Source organism: Callospermophilus lateralis, chromosome 17, assembly GCF_048772815.1.
Source record: "Callospermophilus lateralis isolate mCalLat2 chromosome 17, mCalLat2.hap1, whole genome shotgun sequence".
In the NCBI taxonomy this organism is placed as follows: Eukaryota; Metazoa; Chordata; class Mammalia; order Rodentia; family Sciuridae; genus Callospermophilus; species Callospermophilus lateralis.
In genome coordinates, this window is record NC_135321.1 from 34,909,932 (window position 1) to 34,925,870 (window position 15,939).

At 40.8% G+C, this 15,939-nt stretch overlaps 1 protein-coding gene across 9 annotated transcripts in view; it reads right to left on the minus strand.

The window, feature by feature from the left end:
* Positions 1-15,939, minus strand: part of Fhod3 (formin homology 2 domain containing 3) — a 425,688-nt gene that overhangs the window by 288,230 nt on the left and 121,519 nt on the right. The gene's annotated exons all lie outside the window — the stretch shown is intronic.

A 15,939-nucleotide genomic window follows, 5' to 3' on the forward strand; every position in this document is an offset into this window, starting at 1 on the left:
TTTAAGTCCCAGATCTAGTTGTGGAACTTTGCTTTTCCCCTATACTGGGCTGTTACCTTTATATAAGACAATGAGGGGAAGGGCATGGTGCTAAGTTCCCTCTCCAACAGAGGGACCTGTGCCAATCTCTGCAATACCCAATCAGATGGCCAGCTTTGGCACATGCAGTCACAACTTGATAAGTTGTCTCATTCAGACTACCTTTACCACAGTCTCTTGGAAGGAATTTGGCAAGATTCAGACTGTATGTAGTCTTTTACTCCTAGGAATTTACACTGACAATAATTTACCCAACAACATGAAAACACAATACCCATGCATGAGGTTGTGCATTGCAAAACTGCCATTGAAAAATACTGACCACAGCCTAAATAACTTTTCATGCATAAGAGTTGCATAAACTGACACCGCAAGCCAGTGAAGTTCAAGACAGCTACTTAAAAAATGACAATCTCTGGACTTCCAGAATATTCTGTATATTAAAAAAGCAAAGGGCAAGTGTATATCTACGTATTACCCTTCATATTTAACAAAAGGGGGTAGAGAGACAAAGAAATGCTTGTCTATCTTCTCTGCTCATTTGTGCAACAATAATAAACCAGAAAGAGACCAGTTATCTTTGAGAAGGAACAAGGTGTAAAGAAGGGGAATGGGAATAGGGTGATGGAGATGCATGGAAATAGCTCCTCCAAGTCTGCTTTGTGTCAAAGCTTTTTGAATACATGAGGAAACAGAACTATCAACCAACCAAGATGTGAGGGGAATTCAAAACAGATTCATTTATTACTCTTCGCACTAACTGTATTACAAATACTATAATCTTACCAAGATGGGGGGGAAAAAGGTCGGGTAACTTTATAAAACAATACCTTCCCTAGATACTGGGAAGCTAAGGGGGGGGTTGTACAATAACTGTTGTGCTCTAGTTAGTAGTGTTTTTTCCCCCTCCACAGACACACAGGTTTTCTGAAAACGTGTATTTGAAAACAAATGATGGATAGAGGAGTTACAAATAAGTGAAAAGATTTGAAGAATTGGGTTAGGAGATATTGTATCAGTACACAAAGTTTTAGATATTTATATTTACATGTGTTTCCCAGCTCTGTGCTCTAAGATATAAGACCAATGATACTCCACGAGTATACCTGGCCTCCAAAATGTTGGTTTCTAAACACCATTTTCTATCCACTTAAAGGAAACAGGATTCTTGGGGAAATGGCCAATTCCAGAATAAGGCAGGGAAGGTATGAAACAGGAAACTACCTAAGATATTTGAAGATTTATGTATGTAAATACACCTCATGTGTATGTCTATGAATATAATTGGGGAATGTCTAGAAGATAGATGTCAACATTAATGATCTCCCAATGATCCAACAATCTGAGCTAGAAAAATGATCACAATGGGTCAAAAATCCATGAAACAAGTACTCATGAGTCCATACTGATTAATAAATGGATAAGTCAACATAGAAAGGAAGGTCTCCTTCACAGTGGAATTCCAATTATGCAGTGCAGATGCAAACAGAAAGTTTCCATTTGACAAATACCACAGTAAACAATTGTCAAGAGCAAGAATCACTGAAGAGAAAGTGGCAGCCTGATGGGAAGCAGAAGTTACATGATCTTAGAGCATCTCCTGCCAAGATGCTCACCGATAAGGAGAAAAGCAGTAACTTTCCAGGGGAGAAAATATGCAGACAGCACCTTCCTCAGAGTGCTCAGCAAGTGGAAGGAGATACGGGGGCAGCAGGTACCTCCACCTTCGCTGCACCGAGGAGGATATATTTCCATCGAGAAGTTGCATACCTTGAATTTGATCAAAAGTAAACAAAACAACCTTGTGTAATATTTTACAATACAATTGGGTCATTACTGTTCAAAAGCATCAAGGTCATGAATTCAAAAGAATGACTGGGGAACTGTCAGAGACAAGGGAGCCATGATAAACTAAAATAGAAAGTAATCCTGGACTGGAAGCTGAAGTGCATCCTGGGACAAGAAAGGTGGCATTGGGACAATTTACAGTCTGAAGTATAGTCTATTCAAGAGTTAATAGAGCTGTAGCAATGTTAACTTCCTAGTCTCAATCTTACGCTGTGGCTCAGATGTGAACATTTGAGAAAACGGAGAAGGACATACAGAAAGTCTGTTTATATTTGCAACTTTAAGGGGTCCAAAGTTAACTCAAGACAAAAAGTTCATGTAAAATTTAAGATTGTCCCAGATTCTGGTTGAGAATTTTCCCATTTTTTTCTTGTGTAATCATAAGTTGAGAAAAGGAAATAGACTGAGGAGTATATTAATTGCAAGAAGATCAAATAACGAGATCATCTGATATATCTTACGAGCAAAAATTCCTGTCTACAAAGACGAATAAAACCCACTCATTTAGAGCTAGATATGAGAATTGGCCTTCTTCTGGTGGGACAAATACATACTATCAAGAATACATCTTGAAACATTAGTCAACCATTGGCCTCCATAGATTATTTTCAACTCAAAAAAATGCTCGACAGAGATTTGAAACATCAACCTTGCAAACACAGTACATGAAGCAGGGGAAAGTGCATGGGATGTGGGGGAACAGGAGGGAGGAGCGGACATTCCAGAAACACAGGGCATGTCCAGTGTCTGGAAGTTCCTAAGGACTCCTGTTGCTGGCAAAGACTTGTCGAGATAGTGAAAAGTAGTGACACCGTCTCATACTATGACTCAGAGCAAACATTCTGATTATTAATTTATTAGGCTCTGCAGGTTTATTCAACCCTCGTGGACTGAAGTCAGAATTCCTAACTTAACATAATTTTACTTGGCCTTTCTCATTTTGTTCTTGGGCAATGCATCCCTATAACTTGACCAAGGTCCCTTGTAGCTGAACTAGAATTTGGTGCCTCCAATTCCATGAGTAGGTACATTTCGTCTCGCAGGGCAGGCAGCGCTTCCACAATGTGATGGAGAGAGGGTGCTCGTCAGTGGTATCTATAATTCAGCAGCAGAGGCAATTGCATGGCAGGGCTGTGTGATGCTTTCCCTGTAACATGTGGTTTCCCAATATATCATCTGTACCATAAGCTTAAAATAAAAGCCCACCAGCACACACAAGGCTGAGGAGAAGCCTGCCAGCAAGGGCTCAACCCACTCCAACAGCTATGGAGCCACCCAGCAGCCTGCAGAAAGCCAGAGGAAGTGTCCTGAAGCCTTTCTGGGCTCAACTGAGGCCTGTGTCCAGGCAGACTGTCCCACAGACCCCTGATGCTCCACCTAACCTAGAACCTGCCATAGGAAGTATAATTGGCCTTTTCCTTCCCTCACCCTGCTGGAGATTGGAGCCGTACCCATCCTTCTGTGTTTCCCAGGGTCTACAATGCCTGGCCCGTGCAAATTCTTACACTGGTTGACAGCCTGTGGCAAGGACACCTCACCATCAACGTGCTTGCTATAGGGTCACACCTGCTCATTCAGGTGGTTTTCCCGAGTTCAGCGTGCTAGGAGGATGCTATGAAGACGGAGAGGAGCAGGCCAGTCTTGTGGAAATGAGGATCTCAGAGACAAACGATTTTAGGTAGAACCTTGCAAGTGATTATGTAATGACAGTGGGGAAACATTCTAAAAAAACAAAAAAATGTTTCTTGTTGAGTGTAACAGGCTAAGACTAGGGGACAAGGAGACTTGCTGATTTGAAGCACTTACTCAAGGCCAGTCTCAGGTGAGAAGCTAGGGGTGGAAGTTAATTTCAGCAGGTGGTCACAGCCCCACCATCTAAAACTCAAGGGGAACTCAACTGGAGATGTGCCAAGTGCCCAGCCTCAGAGCAAAGTCTACATAAACGGGCTATCAAGGCAACCTAGGGGAATGCAACCATTGAGCCATTTAAAAATGACAAGTATGTGAAGTATGTTGATAAGTGAGGAGATATTAATAGACTTTACTATGAAGTTTTCCCACATACACCATAAGGTGCATAGGTTTATTAATAATTCCCGAACAGCCTCAGCCACTCCTGCCTCAAGATAATCTTCAGAGTAGTGGGGATAGCGACATTGGTGGTCCTTGGGGTCAGGTGGGGGCAGGACAGGAGCTCTGGGAGGGCCGAGGAGACACAGTGGAGCCCCTTCATCTGATGGGTACAGACTCAGTGGGCTGGTGCTTCATTCCCTCTCCAGCCCACATATGGCTCTTTGAAGGAGCTCATCCAAAGAGGACAGCTAGCAAGGAGACCAGATGAGTAGCCACAGCCAGTGTCATGAAGAGTCAGTTCCCCCTGGTGGCAAAGATTGATCCATGACAGCTGCACCAGTCTCCAGAGTGATGACTGGCTGAACCCGAGTGCCCTCCCAGTAGTTTAATTCTCAGCTACTTAAAGCAGAGACCTGCTGGTCCCCAGCTGCCTCACCTGGGACCAAGCTAGAAACAACTTTTGTCCACCCCAACCTACTCAAGTGTCAGTCACATGATGTCCCTGGAAGAGTCACTGGGGTTTTGAATGTCAGGTGCTAACTTGCCTGAGCTTAGGGATAACCAGGTAGTGGTCAAATATCATTTCTGGTTGTATCTGCAGGAAGTGAATCAGTGGGTTGAGTCAGCAGATCTGCCCTCACCCCTGTGGGTGAGCATCTTCCAGCTTAAGAAAGCAAATAAATGAAGTGCCATGTAGTTGTTTCCATTTAGCATTCTCTGGTCAAGAATGTACAAACCCTTCTCTAGCGAAGTCTCCTTGAGATTCAGGGGGTTGTTGAAGTACCAGATAATGTTGGTCCTACCTAAATGCCCTCTGCAAAAGGTCTTGGTCTCACCCGGCTAGCACAGTTCAGGATCAGATCTGATTTTTTGAGTAAACACTCAGGCGCCAAAGTGGAGAATGAGCTGCAAGCAGGATGGGGAGCCATGTCTCAGTGCTCTGAGGAAGGCAGGCCTGAGGCTGCACAGGATAGAGAGTGAAAGCAAGGCTGGAAGGTACTCAGACAACAGACAACAGCAAGAACCAAAACAAACTTTCAATAATAAGTGAATGGGTGCAAGAGGACATAGCCCAGCCTCAAGACTGGGTGACCACCAGCAAGTTTTTGCCAACTAGATATGCTCTGAAGGGCTGCTAGACTTAACACAAGTGCAGGCCGGAGTGAGGGTGGATAGGGTCTGGGCTGGAAAACACTAGAACAGTGAGCAGAGGAGAGTCAGACCTGAGAAAGGGGTCAAATGTGGGTAGGAGAGAAAGAAAAGGAGACTTCCAGAAGCTTCCAGAAAGAAAAGGGAGCCTATTCCAGGACCATCAGTGGGGAAAGGTGTTTCAAATGACTAATGGTGAAAGCCTTCCTTGAAAGAAGGGCTGGGAAAAAAAATAGCCACACAAATTCCCTGTAGTTCAATCCATGTTACTAAACTCTGCAGGATTTATCTTCTCTTCATTGCTGTGTAGTATTCCATGATTGATGTGTACCTGCATTCATTCTGCATCTGAGCTTTTGTGAGTAGTGCTACAGTAAACATGCATGTGGAGGAATTTAGTATGCCAGTTTCTCGTTTTGGATATATACCCAGAAGTGGGATAGCTGGATCACAAAGACAAAGAAATACCATATTCTCATGCTTAAATAGAGAAAATCTAAAAATAGTAATTACTGGAAGTTATAAAGGGAGGGGGAAGAGGATAAAGATGTGGGACAACCGGCACTAACAGTTATCTGAAAGGAATGAAATGATGGTGTTCTGCAGCACAGTAGAAGTCTACAATTACATATTTTATGAGGATATAGAAGAGGGATCAGGAAGTCTCCAAATAAAGATGGCACTAGAGGGAATTGCTAGTTATCCTGACCAGTGCACAATGTATACATGTGTTAAAATATACACTATACCCCATTAATATGTACAATTATTATACATTACTGAAGATAAGGGTCCCTGGCATTTGACAATGAAGAGGTTGCTGGTGGCCTGTAAATCCACCCGACAGTTATGGGGTCAATGAGAAAAGGCTCGAATTAAGGAGCTTGGTGGGTCCTCAGAGTGGAGGTGAAAGTCATACTGGGGATTCACAATAGCCAAACTGTGGAACCAGCTGGGGTTCCATTAACACATGAATGGATAAAGATGAGGTACACACACACAATGGCGTTTTATTCAGCCATGAACAAATACGAAATTATGACATTTGCAGGAAAATTGGGTGGAACTAGAGACCACCTTGTTAAGCAAAATAAGTCAGACATGGGAAGTGTAAGAGTCACTTTTCCTCCCATATGCAGAAGCTGGAGGAGAAAGAAAAATGGGAACGAACTCCCTAAAAATCAAGTGGACATCAGTAGAGAAGGGACCAAGGGATGGGAGGGGTGAGGGAAGTGCTAGGGAATTACATCAGCCCAGTTATGTTCTTCTGTTGTGTGCATTCATGAATACGAAAGAAATCCCATCAATATATTCAACTATAATGCACCAATAAAAATGGGAGGGAAGTCACTCTGAAAACTACCATGATCGGCTTAGTACGTTTTAGAGAAATGTTTCTAGATAATGCCCTCTGTTGTCAGCTTTGTGGACAAACTTGAGGGCTGCAGACTCCCAACAGTCATGTTGTAGAAACTGCCCAAAACAAACCCAGAAGCAAACCCTCCAAGCACCTCAAGACGTGGGGTTGGCATCCTAATTAAGCGCTCTCGAGGAGAAACCGCAACTTCAGTACAGCACTTCCCAAGTTATCCAGGTAAAAGGACAGATTTGTTTCCTTATCACTTCAAATCTGCCGTTGGCCAGTGCTTTCATAAAAATGCAATAAAAAGGAATGACTAATAAAGGAAATAAATGCTACATAAATATATGCCAAGCATTTCATCATTCGACTTGATACATAAGATTCTTTAATAGATGTGATCTGATTAAACAAAACTTCCAGTAAGAGGAAACCATTACATAATACAAGCATACAGGCAATTAATATAGAAAGTCATTATTACTCTGTTGTCACCCATGCAAAGAATTACAAGTACAATAGATTCTCTGGCTTGGGAGTAGCTCAGTGCTAGAGTGCGTACTATGTATAAAGCCCTGGATTTGATCCCCAGTACCACACAAAATAAGTCTCTGTATTGAAACTTAATATGCATATAGTGAAGAAAAGTGGCATATACCATATTCAAAGTTTTAATGAAACAAATTACCTTTTTGCTCATTATTTAGGTTAAATCAACTAAGCTACTTTTGAAGATTAGTGTTTAAATTATTTTTATGTTTTGTTTTACCAACAGGTCTACTGAAGGAAGTAAAGAAGTTTTAGCATAATTTTGGCAAGCTCAGAACGGTTTTTAGCTTTCATCCAAAATTAAAAGTGAGGGCTGTATTTTCAACATACATCCTTAATCCCTTCATAGTTGCTAGCACTACAGTCTATCCTGTGCAGTTATAATTTATTATGAGTAGATTTCATTGAACTAGTAGCTACTAGATCCATAAATTTCCTAGGCATAGGTGTTTTTGGGGGGGGGGGGGAGGGGGATGTTTATCTTTGTAGGCTTTCGGTTGTCTGTCGGGCCATTTACTTTTTAAATTTTTAATTCCTTTTCCAGAAAATTCTCACATGTACATAGAGTAACTTATTCCAATTAGGATCCCATTCTCGTGGTTGAGCACGTGGAGTTACACTAGTCCTGTATTTAGTGTATTTATATATGAACATATATATGTTATTCACACTAGTCTTTTCTATTCCCGTCACCCCCACTTCCCTTCATTCCCCTTTGTCTAATCCATAGTACTATAATATAGGTTTTTTTAAAAAAAGAAAAATTTTAAAGGCAAAACACTTTGAAATTTTAAGGTTTTTGGTAATAAAGTTTCCTAGATATGTAACAGAGATCATCTGCTCCACAAATACTGATACTTCATTCATGGAGTATTGTCAGTCTATAAACTATTCTCAAACTTACCTTTCATTTTTGCTCTTTGATCTTGCTTGCTATTAGAAAAACATGATTTGTTGCAAAGTTTTAATACCTAGGAAGACGAATAAGTCAATCTGACTTCTAATCCATACCTTAAGAATTGAGAGCAAAGCCAGGCATGGTGGTACACACCTGTAATCCCAGTGGCTCAGGAGGATGGTGAGTTCAAAGCTAGCGTCAGCAAGTTAGCAAGACCCAAGCAACTCAGACCCTGTCTTTAAGACACAAAATGGGGCTGCAGATGTGCTTGGTGGTTAAGCACCCCTGTGTTCAATCCCCAGTACAAAAAAAAAAAAAAGGAAGACATTGAGAACAATTTATTTCCTCATCTTTAGGATGTTAGTGGGCTTATTTTACATTTTTCAATGAATACTCCACTAGCCATACATCAGCATGTAATGACAGTTCTTTATGGTTAGCTTTCTTACATAATTGGAAGCACAATCCTTGACAGCTCTGCCTTTATGTTGTACAATTCTTACACCATTACTAAGCAAAAGCATGCTGTTGACTTCAGGGGACTTTTTAATAACTTTCAGTGAAGCAAAAAGAGAATTCCATTGAACCTTTTGTTCCATGCACTTGCCCCAGAATATTCTCCTGTAGTTCCAACAGTGTTGTCAGAACATGCTCTCCTATAGAAAATTTTAATCCCAAACACTTATTGGCAATGTATTTCTTCATAGTTTTATTCAGTTCAGAATTGTTTCAGCAATAAAACTAAAAAGACTTCCACCATTATCTACATCATGTCCAAATTACATTTAGTAGAATTGCCACAATAGCAAATTTGCTCATTAAGCTGTAGCAAAAAATTCTTGACTCTTGTTTCTATGAGATAGTTTTCTGTGTCATTAACCAAGTTCTGACTATATCCTTATAAAGAGATACTTCTCTTTGCATCAATTTATCCAACATTTCCAGAAATGTTTCATGCAGTCTTATGGTAGTGTCTTAACAACTTAACTACTTAATGAAACAAATACTTCATAGGCTTAATACTTAGGTTTCCTAAGAATAGGCAATATAGTTCCTTGATTTATATGTCAGTATCATTCAGATATTCATGATCTATCTCTTCATTAGGAACACATTCTCAAAAAATAGGACATTGTAGTCATAATCAAACTGCTGAAACTACAAAGTTTAATATGAAAGGATTCATATCACCAAGTAAAACAGATGTTTTATCTTGAAATGACTTCCATTGTCTTCATTTAGTTAGATACTTGCTACTGTTCCTTTAAGAAAGGAGCCTTTTCTTAAAGTCCATTAAAATTTGCTTTGCGTCAATAAAGTTACAAATAATTACTATATATTGAGAATTGATATTTGATAGTACCATACTTCACATAACACTTATGCCTGTAGGAAAATCTTAGGTAATCCCATTAAAAAAGTACTAGGTCAGTAAAAGATGGATATTTGTAGGGAGAGAAGGGAGGTACTCTGTTACTAAGTTATGTGCATATGCAAACATCACGATGTATACTATTTTATATAATATTCCAATTAATAAGGACCGTAAGTCCTGAATTTAAGCAATATTTCAGGTTATAAAGCTATGTAAAAATACCAATTTTATTCCTATACATGAGCAATAAGTTGAAAATTCATGTTCATAATAACATCAAAAATGAATTAGAAATTGTGTGTTAAGCCTATACTTGGAGACTGTACAACACTGAACTTGAATTCCTAAAAATGTAGTCAATAAATGGATCAGAAGATTCAGTATATTCAGAAGTTAGTTTCTCAAATTGGTCTACGTATTTACTGTAACCCCAATTAAAATTCGAGTAATCCAATTTCTAAAATGTATATGGAAATGCAAAGCACGTAGGATAGTGGAGACAAATTTGCCAATGAATTTGAGGATTTAATCAAGATGCAAACAGCCATTCAGTGATTAGGATAATATGGTATGAGACTACTAAGTATATACAGGGCAATGGATCAGAGTACAGAATGCGTACTTTGACCCATGTATGTATTGTCAATTCATTTTTAATGTAAGTGCCAATATAATTCAGTAGGCAAGGACAGCATTTTCAATGAATGGTACTCAAGTCAATATCCACACTTTACATCACCCATGTAAATTAACACCATCAAAATAAAAAAAACATACAACTTCTGCTAAAGAGGAGGGAGGAGATATTTCTAACTTTGGGATAGGCAAAATACTTCTCAGGTAGGACATAGAAGTGTAAACCACGAAGGTGAAAACCTGATAAATTGAGCCTCCACAAAGTAAAAGCTTCTATTCCTGGGGGGGAAAGCCCCAGGAAAAAAGGAAATATCCCTAATATCCTAGTATGTACATTTATCCCTAATATCCTAATATATACATTTGTCAGAACATGTCACCAGAATACATGAAGAACTCCTTGATGTAAGAATATGCCTATATGGGCAATGACAGTAGATAGTTCAAAGATCTGTGTATTATCTGCATGGCCAATAAGCATGTGAAATGATTATCAAGGGTCATCAGGAAAATACAAACTAAACCCAAAATGAGATACTATCGTGGGTCTACCAGAAGGACTAGTTGGTAAGAATGGAACCGTGAGGGTTGGCGAGGACGTGGAGCCCACAGAAACACTGCTGAAGGAGTATAAATGGTATATTCTTGTTAGAAATGGGGTTGACAGTTTTTAATAACATGAAACCTACAAAAGATTCACCAATTCTAGGTATGAACTCCAGAAAAATGGACAAATGTAGAACAAATGATAACAGCTTTATGCAAGTCAACATTTGATGTTAATTGATAAGCAAATTGTAAAGCCGTATGATGGACTGCTTATCAGCAATAAAAAGTCATGAACCATTGGTACCATGTAACATGAATGAAACTCAAGATCATGAATAAAAGCCAGGTGAAAAAAAAAATAATGGCATAGGAAGGTCTTTTTTGCGACTCCAGAAAAGACAGATCTATAGTGGCAAAAAAAGCGTATCTTGATCACCAGTGGCTTGGAGCTGAAGGAAAAGTGGACAAGGCCTGGATTGAGAGCGGGGAACAAGGACACTTTGGGAACATGAGCACATTCCATAATATGATTTTGGTAGTGGTATTTTCCTAGGTGTACACATTTGTCAAAACTCAAAACTACTGCTTACAATGGATTGATGTTTAGCTGGGCACAGTGGTGCATACCTGTAATTCCAGTGGCTTGGGAGGCTTAGACATGAGTATCGTGAGTTCAAAGGCCTTAAGCATCAGCGAGACCCTGTCTCTGAATACAAAATAGAGCTGAGGGTATGACTCAGGAGTCAAGTGCCCACAAGTTCAATTCCTAGTACCCAAAAAGGGTGCATATTTCAAAGTCATACCTCGAAGTTTAAAGTTTTACCTTGTAACAGTTGTAAACGTGATTGGTACTCCATTTTTGTCACACTTAACTCTTCACATGAGTCCAGTACCCAACCTGTCCTATATTCTGGTCAAGAAATTTGACTATTGTTGTATTCTGTGGCAATATTCAATTACCAGTGTTTGTGAATGCTTTCTCTGTATTTACCTCACTGGGAAAGGGTAACAAGATTTCAACTTGGCAGGAATCCGTCAACCACACTTATGAATAGCTTTGTGCAAGATGACATGACCAGCATATTCTTGATCCAATACAATCCCAATATTCTTAGAAATTGAGCCAATTTGATAACCTGTCTCCTCTGCTCCGAGTAGTACTAGAGCTAATTCCTATACTGCAAGTTTGGTGACATCATCAAATATGAATGAACTTGAGGCGAAAAGTTTAAACAAGAAAAAACTGTTACTGACTAATCCCATGCAATTCTTTAAGGCTTAGGTGAGTAGATGTTTATACAAGTGCAGCCAAGATTCCCTTCCCTGCTGCACCCACTGAATAATCCCCTCCCTTTGAATGTAGTTAAGACCTGTGAATGTGATCACAGGCCCCCAGGATTGTTATGACAAAGATGAAGGGATTTTGCAGATGTAATAGAGCCCCAAATCAATGGGCTTCAAGTCAGTCAAAGGGGAGCTCATTCTGGGTGGGCCTGATCTAGTCAGGAGAACCTTTCCACAGAACCTGAAGGTAAGACAGCAGAGGAGTGCTCCTGGTGACCTACAAGTAGTGACCATGTTGACCTGAAGGCCACATGGAACAGGTGGTCTGGAAAAGCTGAGAATTTCTGTCCCACAACCTCAAGAAACCAAACAGCCTGTTTGGAAGAACTCAATTCTCAGATGAGAACAAAGCCTGGCCAACTCCTTTCAGACCCTCAGTACAGGCACAGCTAAGCAGTGTCGGGGTCCTCACCTATGGAAACCAGGAAAACAAAATGTGCACGTTGCATTAAGCTAGTACTTTGGCGCTCATTTACTCAACAATTAAAAACTAAACAATGAGTCCAAAAATATGTTCGTAGTTCAACAAGTCTCCATCCCCAGGGATGCTGGAGCACACAGTATTGTGCAAGGAGAGCAGGGTAGAGGCTGGAAGTACCTCGTGTCTGGACAGCAGGGCCCACTTGGAGAAACGCTATGCCAATGAGTGGCCAAGAGCAGTCTCTGGAACACCCCAGGCCTGGCTTTAACTTCAGCCAGGTCTCCGACCTGTGAGGAGTAACCTTTTCCTACATTTTACTTTCCTTTTTCCAAAAAAAACAGGGAGGTTAAATATGTAGAAAGTCGGTTAAGTTTGTATGAGTTCAAGCAAGATTGTAACAGGATAAGCTAAGCATAAGAACTGTACTGGAAGTGTGCTGTGGCTCTCCAGATCAGCAAAGTCTCATCTCCAGGCCTTGGAAGGGCTAGAAGCAGAGGGGCCTGGGTACTGGCCACCCCGAGTGATCTTTTCATGGGCCTCTGTTAAAGGTCTGGTGCAAGCGATTCCCGGACAAGCCTCCAGCACAACCGCATGCCCCAGGGTAAGGGTGGCCGCCACAGAAATGGGACTATCAGGAGATGGTGTAGAGGCTAGTGAACAGGAAAACTGCAGCGGGCCTTGCATCAGAGAGGAAAGCACTAAAGACAGGCTTCATACAGGGCCAGCTGCCAGCAGAGAAGTCAAATTGTCAGTGGCTCATGGAAGAGTTGGGACCATAATCCAACTACACATTAAAGTTATATGCCCCTTTAAAATACTCATCAGCTTTCATGATTTGAAGGTTATCCTTTGGGACCCTGTGTTCTTCTAGAACTCCCAGAAAATATCCTAGAAGGATATGCAGCTCTGAGCCACTTGAGTCAATTTCTCTAATGTACCTTCCAATATGAATTCTACTTTGTTCATCTGATCCCCAACCTATCCACCGAGTTTTTAGATTTACTTCATAGTCGATTTTTTTCATATCTTTTTCACTGTTCAGAGCATCTTTTTATTTTTATCCTTTAAATTCCTCCTTTTGTCTCCAACTTATTTCACCTTCTCCGTGTTTACCTTTATAGCATTCTAACTCCACCATTGATGACCTTGTGTGCCAATTCTCAGGTATGGAGGATGGTTCTGCAGGACTGCCTAGTTTGGGAGTCTGTGCTCATCTTCATTAGGATGTTTATGTGTGAGAAACTTGTACAGCCCGACTGTTAAAAAGACAACCTTAGAAAAGAAGGTGGGCATGGCCAGCCTGGGATGCTTCGTGTGTTAACAGCTTGGGAACTCTTACAGAATGTCACTTCAAACCCCCAACTCAAATCAAGACAGACCTAGAGGGTTACAAATCCCAATATGCCTAGCCAAGCCAACAAGATCCCTGGTTATTTCCCCAGCTTTGGGGAGTGCATTTTCTGAGGTTCATTCTTTCACCAAGAATTTAGTCTTAGAGACCTGACTTTAAACAGATCCTAAACAGAGATCCTTATTCTCCTGGGGCCTCAGGTGTCACTTTATCTGCATACTGTCTCGAGGTGTCCTGCATTCATGGAGCTGCTCTGTCATTACCTCACATGGTTTCCATGCTTTGTCATCCATCACATTTGGAAGCTTTTGGTACCTGCAGTATTAAGTGGAGGATTTTCTGGATATCCCACTTGCCTTAGTTCCTGGAACCAAAGTTCCAGGGTATAAGACAAGTAAGAAGGCATTTTAAGTCATGACTGTTTTTTCTACACCAACTGTGCATGCAAAATAATTTAGAGCCCATCTAGTCCCCCCTTCATTTGTAAAAGATGCAGTTCTGTGGCCCACTAGCTGAAGCAATTCAAATCAACACATCAAGATGCTGAAATATGCAGACAAGTAGAAAGACAACAAACTGTTTAACAGGATGGTGTTATCAGAATTCATTACTGCAAAGAATGCTTTAAGATGAACACGCTTACATTTTGTATTTCGTAAGATTTACACTCAATTCCTAGAAGCTAAATTACTAAGAAAAGATCCTTGAAGTTCTTTTGAAAAATACTAGTAAGAGTAGTAACAATGTGTATGTTATCCGATTTTCTGAAGAAACTGAAATTCCAGAGCTGAAGTGGAATATGACAAGATCTAGCTCAGTATCTGATGAGGTGCAGATTGTAGAAATCATTTTGTAGGAGATTCAGTATTGAAAGTGAAAGAACTATTAAAACAAAGAAGTCCTTAAAAGGTAGAGAATTAGGAAAAAAAAAAAAAAGTCCAAACATGATAAAGCATTGAATACAAGAGCCAGCAATTGTTATAGATCAGTTAAACATCTGCTTTTCAAGAACTGCAAGAAAGTGCCACTTAACTGCTCTCTGTGGTTGACAGTGATCTAGTGAATACACAGAGATTTGGTCCCATCTTCCTCTTCTAACGTAACCAAGAGAAGCAGGCACCAGGCACAGACTCAGGCTCCCTGAAATCGGTCTCCCAGGCTGTGGAAAAAAAGATTCCCTCCAAAACCCACTGGAGGCCAAGTTGGCAGAGGGCTCCCTTGCCTCTTTTCTTGGGGGGAGATAAGGAGGACTGTTAAAGAAAAATCACCAATTGGCAATTTATGCTAACGGATGCACTGAAGTTAAGGCAACCAAAAGATCAATCTCAACCAGCTTCTAACAGAAAACACCAGAATCAGGAGTCCTACTTAACATTTTAAAAAAGAGAAGCCTTGAAACAAAGCATCCAGCTGGCACTCTGTAGACTCTTTGTAGAATGGATTTTAAATTATAGATCGGAGTAAAACATGGGCAAAAATAAAGAGCAATCAGGGTCTCTTTCAGAAGAAAATCTCCAGGACAGCCATGGCCCCAGTGGGTCACTAGTCGCTGTGCCAGCTGTAATAACCGCTCTGTAAAACACAGGGCCCCGAGAGGCAGGGTTTGCTTGGTCACAAGCTATGATTACTGGAAAGCTGAAATGCTAAGGATCAAAAAGGTTTTATTTTTTTGTTTTGTTTTTTTAAATCCTCATCTCTTTCCAGCAGTGTCAACCTTTACCAATTGAGTACAAACTGCAGTTTTGCAGACACGTCACCCACACTGCCTCTTTAGGCTCTCTTCCATCACTGTTTTTCAAGGGAACAGTTCATTTTCCTCAACAGAATTATATCCAACAAAACTCGCTCTGCAGAAACAGTCGTGGCTTCTCTTGCTTCTCTGTAAACTTCCTTGAGCCTTCCCACTTAAGGGCTAGTCATATCACCGCTTCCTTTTATAGTATTACATAACCCAAATTATAATGATAAACCCATCTCCAAACCATGTGTTAGTGGCTCTAAAATTGCAATGAAATGTGGACTGTCTAGTACTGAAGAATTTGAGATTTGGGAGAAACTTCAGAGGCCAAATTCAGCTCTTCACCCACTGAGGACACACTCCAACCCCGCCATCAAACATGCTCAAATCTGAATCCAATCTGTCCACCAGTAACCTCCACCCCAGGAGGTAGTGCTGCCCCCAGGAGATGCCCAAAACAGCTCTACTCCCTCCCCAGGACAAATCTGATGGCTGGGGAGAGCTTCGCTTATCCTTGCCAGGATCTCAAGGTCAAGCTTCACCCTGGCCCTCTGGCCATCCAAGACTCTCCTCCTGCCCTTGATTCTGTCAGGATTCCCTCTCAACAGT